Source organism: Antennarius striatus, chromosome 1, assembly GCF_040054535.1.
Source record: "Antennarius striatus isolate MH-2024 chromosome 1, ASM4005453v1, whole genome shotgun sequence".
Lineage (NCBI taxonomy): Eukaryota > Metazoa > Chordata > Actinopteri > Lophiiformes > Antennariidae > Antennarius > Antennarius striatus.
The window spans coordinates 6,918,553-6,924,576 of record NC_090776.1 but is presented as its reverse complement, the minus strand read 5'-3'; the positions used below and the strand labels follow the sequence as shown (position 1 = coordinate 6,924,576).

At 40.0% G+C, this 6,024-nt stretch overlaps 1 pseudogene; it reads right to left on the bottom strand.

Moving 5' to 3' along the window:
• Positions 1-1,333: 1,333 nt before the first annotated feature.
• Positions 1,334-3,359, bottom strand: LOC137596192 (uncharacterized; annotated as a pseudogene).
• Between the last annotated feature and the right edge of the window lie 2,665 nt (positions 3,360-6,024).

Here is a 6,024-nt window from a genome sequence, read left to right as displayed (position 1 = left end):
GTGCATACGAACAAACAACAGTCAGGACCCGGCCCCCCACCCGAAGGCGGAGGGAGGCTACCCTCTCGTCCACCGGGGTGAACCCCAATGTATAGGCGCCAAGCCGGGGGGCTATAAGTATACCCACACCTGCTCGGCGTCTCTCACCATGGGCAACTCCAGAGTGGAAGAGAGTCCAACCCCTCTGGAGAGGACTGGTACCAGAGCCCAAGCTGTGTGTGGAGGTGAGCCCGACTATATCTAGTCGGAACTTCTCAACCTCACACACCAGCTCAGGCTCCTTCCCTGCCAGAGAGGTGACGTTCCACGTCCCAAGAGCCAGCTTCTGTAGCCGGGGATCGGATCGCCAAGGTCCCTGCCTTCGGCCACCGCCCAGCTCACAATGCACCCGACCCCTATGGCCCCTCTCACAGGTGGTGAGCCCATGGGAAGAGGGACCCACGTTGTCCTTTCGGGCTGCGCCCGACCGGGCCCCATGGGTGCAGGCCCGGCCACCAGGCGCTCGCCTTCGAGCCCCACCTCCAGGCCTGGCTCCAGAGGGGGGCCCCGGTGACCCGCATCCGGGCAAGGGAAAACATGTTCCAAGGTTTTTAATCGTCATTTGGGGTCTTCGACCAGTCCTTTGTCTGGTCCCTCTCCTAGGACCTGTTAGCCATGGCTGACCCTACCAGGGGCAGAAAGCCCCAGACAACTTAGCTCCTAGGATCATTGGGACACACAAACCCCTCCACCACGATAAGGTGACCACTCAAGGAAGGGTGGTTAGTCTTATGGTTCCGAATTATGTTTAATTCTGAGACAAATCTTTCTAGCAATACATTTGATGTTGGATAATAATTAGTGTGAATGCTGCAAAATAAAATGGAGCTCTACTCTTGATGAAAGCCATATTTTTGACTTTAGACATTTAATTTTTATTTATCATCAATTCCTAGTATATTCAGAATCTAGAACTGAAGACCTGTATTTTTAAAATCTAAAAAATATAAAACCTGCACAGCTCAACATGACTTATCAAAGGTTAGAACAAATGTACTGAACTGTACAAACATTGCACTTCCACAGCCTAAACTTGCTCTATAATTACTGCATCAGGTGATTTATTCCCCTGTGCACAAATATTTCACTTAATACAATATAACAGAATTTTAACTGAACAAAGAAGCTCACTTAAGTCTTAATATTTCATCAGCAAGGGGAGGAGTTGACTTTTGGCCTTCATGTCCATGATAATAGCCTTTTCTCAGAGGTAACAGTACATTTATTGTGTCAAAACTTTTGAGTGGTAGTATAAACATCAACTTGATATCTTTATCTAGATTTCAGACAGGTTTCATACTGGATATTTTTTCCTAATGTCATGCAAAAGCATTCCAAGTGTTCCGTTTCTGTGATGGTTTCCACGCCAATAAGTCCACTCAATTACATCCAAGTGATCCCTCAACAGTTTTTGTGTGCGGTTCCCTCTTTGTCTCCAGATAGTTGACTTGCAAATACCCCAAAATCTCTCCATGTTTTGTGTATGTGCACCTGTAACAGGGTCAACAAAAAAATCTTGATGGTTGACAGTCAGGTGATTGTAACCTTCATCCTGAAGACAGCGGTAAGACCTCCACCCATCTGAAATGACAGAGCTTCCACGACGAACGTGCTTCTTTATTAGAGGCAAGAGATCCCTGGCTGAACGGTGATGCACAATCTTAAGAATGGGTCTCCTCCTGTCATCCTTAATCCCTAGCATTCTAAACACCCAGGAACTCCTGTTGTTTGCCCGTCCTCTGTTGTACTGAAATTCACAAGAGCAAATACTTAAAAATGAAGATAATGATTCTGCAATGATGGTGGGAAATGGGAAAGAATAAATCATGTCAAAAATTCAAAAGTTCTCTTTAGCTTTGGACTAGTGGAGCATGTTTACAAATATTGAACTGTTCTGGGGTGTAGGAATTATGTAGTTTCTTAAAACCGACATTCCCCTCGATTCCATCAATGAACTACAATGTATCTTATTCCATAATGCAGTAGTTCGAGATACAGGAGATACACCTCCAAGCACCTCAGGCAAAAACAGGTTTCAATGTCTCTACTGACAGTAGCTGAGTTTAGCACAGACTTAACCAACGTGAAATACACGTTTTTAGACACAAAATCATATATTTGGCCTCAAAGTAATACTCATAAGTGTAACTTTCATACCTTTCTTTTATGGCCAAATTTGTTTCATCTATCATAACAATCTCTGCTCTTTGTCCAACAGTCTGCTTGCCTCTTCTTCTCATTCTTTTCATTCCTGATTTGCAAACTCTCCGCAGCTTGTCTGCAAGTTTACTCAGAGTTGCAGAACTCCGAGTAATTCCTTCCTGCAGCATGTCCACTTGCCTCAGTCGAAGCCCTTGGGCAAATCTGTAATAAATCAACCAGATAAATACTTTAATGACACAATTTAGAAATGGGGGGTTAAAACCAATTTCTTAAGTTGTCATTACTCTTTTTATAACCATAATTATAACCATAATTTCTCATTTGCAGTCCCATTTGCAGACACAGCAGATACTCATAGCCTGAATATAAGAGTGTATTTAACCTGAAACAACAAATCTCAAAAGTAAAGTAGGGTGAAGAACATTCCCTATAGAGGAGGAATGGAATAAAACCCCAAAACAAATGAAATCTGCTGTATCTTTGAAGAGTTTTAAGAAAAAAACAAAAAATGGATACTGAGTAAATTAGCACAGTGAAGTGTCTGTTTAAAAAAGTTAAGTTCTTTTGAGACAGTTTCCAGGAACCACCTAAAACCTAAAAATCCACAACACCTTTGTACTATATTGGACTCTTCGCAACCAAGCACTTACACAATTACACATACTTAATAAATAAATAAATTTGACTGATGTTCAGAATTCTTCCCATATACTGTACAAACTCAGTATTGGCTCTTATATGACCCACCCCCAACCAACAGTATATTGAGAACATTGAAATAAAACATTATGGTCTGAGTTAGAGTTTGTCTTTGATGGCTTTTGTTATTATGCAATGTAAAATTACGCACCTGTAGATGTAATGCATCCACGTATGCAGTCGAAGGTGCGATTTCTCAAATATGGAGCCACTTCGGATGGACCTCGATACTGCTTTCCCTTTGTGACAGGAATCTCGGCAATCCTGATGATTAAATCCAAAGGTTAATTTATAAAAATAAAAACCCTTGATACTGTACTGATTTCACTCAATAAAAATGTAGCATAAATGAAGATGAAGAGGGAGATAGATATTTACGTATAAGTGTTGAAACAGCTAAGCTTGGGATTGGACAAGGTGCACTGTACTCTGTAGCCCTTGTGATTCCCTCCCCCCATGCAATCTCAAAGCACAACAGAACAGTCCCGTTTCTAGGCCCACATGAAAAGTAATATCTGTTATACCTTAAATTGCATTAGACATTTGAGTAAATTTAGCTGTGTCTACTCTAGTCTACTTATCACTGTGCCAGTGTGTTCTCTGGGTGTTAAAACCCAACTTCTCTCTTTAACACACTTTGAGACCGTCTCTCTGGAAGAATTATCGAAGTTGGTCTCAATCTCTAAACCTACTACATGCCTCTTAGACCCTCTCCCTGCTAATCTAGTTAAAGAATTATGGCCATTGCTGGGCCCTACTATGTTAAATGTAGTTAATCTTTCTCAACTATATATATATATATATATATATATATATATATATATATATATATATATATATATATATATATATATTGTGTGCACACTAGTCATAGCTTCTGTATTAAAAAAATTGTCATAAAATATAGGATTTGGCACTGAATTCTAGCAGATTTTGGATGGCTGCATGCTGCACACTCCCCTATGGTTACACACAGAAATTAATAAATAAGGCACACGTGTAGTTGTTCTACTCTCCAAGCTGCCTCTTTTTTGCCGTAGGTCCATTTCAACTTCATAACATGAGAGCAAGAAGGGCATTTCATCCATTTTCGAAGTAGGCCCTCTCTCATTAACCATCTGGTGAACTTGTAGTTTTCTTTGGGGCACTGTCTAAAATGTATTCGACTCAAAAATTCGTAACCCAACGTGTTCTCATAATTTCTTTTTTTTTTTATCTCATACCATGGCGATTTTTTTTTTTTTTTACTATGGATATGGATATATACTGTACAGTCTATGCTTTCAACCTCGCAGTCCTGCTTCCAAAACGGCGCGAAGCGAACCACTCTGTAGAGTAATGACTGACACAAGAATCTACCAATCCGTAGCCGTGCTACTCTGATGTGTTGCTCTCATCCAATCATTGACTGCTACTCTGCCGCCATGTGACATCCTCATCCAATCATCCAAAGGGAGCCACCAGTCACGTTAAGGATCCGGAGAAGGTGGCTATTTGACGTTTCGTTCGTAGCTTGGAGAGTGAAGAGGGGAATTCGTGTAACAAAAATGGTAAGTTAAGCGCCAGCCTGAAAGTCTCCCTGAGTTTTGTAAACACATCATAACACCCGTCCCCGGGCCGTTTACATAGTTAAAGAGTATTAAACCCTCCCGTTTATCTGCAGTGTCGAGGCTAAATAGCTAATGTAATGTTAAACCAGCCTTAACTTAGTCCACAGATGGGGAGTCGTGACTTGGACTTGAGTCGCTATTTTGATAACTTCTGACTTGACTTGACAAAAAATAGCGCCACACCGGCACGGCATCAGCTCAGTCGTTTTTGTTTCTTTTTGTTTTTTTCCCGGAGTTTTTACGCATTTATTTTATGCATTTATTTTGAAAGGACCGCTGGAGAGAGAGAGGGAGGGAGAGAGAGTGAGAGGGGGGGATAGAATATAAAATATCAAATTATTATCTAAAACTATTTGGAATGAGTGCAGACTGAGAATGGTGTTGTCATGATCGATACAATAGATTTTAATATATAGTGTCTACACTTTGTTTAGATTAGATTCTGCGGGTGAAATTGCAAAAATAACGTGACTTGACTTGGACTTGACTTGACCTATGCAGGGCTTAACTTAGACTTGACTTGCAACGTGCCCAAAGAAAAATGACTTGGGACTTGAGACTTGCACATGGTCCCATCTCTGGTATGAACCACATTTTATAATGAAAAATTATGTACTATGCAGTCATTGAACAAGAAGAGCTTTTGAATCTTGTGTACATTATTATTAAGTTACATTTGGCCGGTTATAGTGACATTAATTTATTTATATTTTTACAGCCTAAGGCCAAGAAGAAAATGTCCCTAAAAGTCCATAAAAATGACTCGATGACAGAGGAGTCCAAAAATGATGTGGATGGTAAATTTTTCTTTGTTAACTTTCAAGGAACTGTAATACTTAAATAAGTATCTTGTCCAAATGTGTTTAGATGTTTAAAGTCATCTCTTCATAATAATTATACATTTTGTTGTACCTATGCCATTCTGTAGGTCCTGAAGATAAAGGAGATAAAGACTCTGCTCCGAGTTGCAGCAGCATAAGCAGCATTGGATCAGGTAATGATTTCTCATTTTCTAGCAGTGTATCTTTGTTGTCTAAACTGAGTTTCATTTCTTGCGTGATTTTTCCGCCTTAGATTAAACTTGTTGGCAGATTTTGTCAGTATACATGTGTATGCTTACAAATCAAATTAAGACACACACCATATATGGTCCACTACCTTTGTTGCATGCATGTCATTCTCTCTTTGTCTCACTCATTTAATACTGTCAAATCATGATCTTTTTTGTATCCTGCTCTCTTGTTTTTAAAGATCAATTTCCAAAGTGGAGTTCCTAGAAGCCAGGATCCAATGGCAAGAAAAAATAATAAAGGATCTTGAGCAAGAGCGCAATTTCTTGCGTGACCAAATCATGGGAAAGAAGAGATCATGTGAGTGATTTGGGGGCAACTTGTATCTGCAAAATATAATGTAATTGTAATAAAAGGTGTGATATATTTTCATAACAATCTGATATTTGTCTCATCTATCCTAATTTGATCAAAGCTCAACCTAAAGTATTTACTTTGGAGGA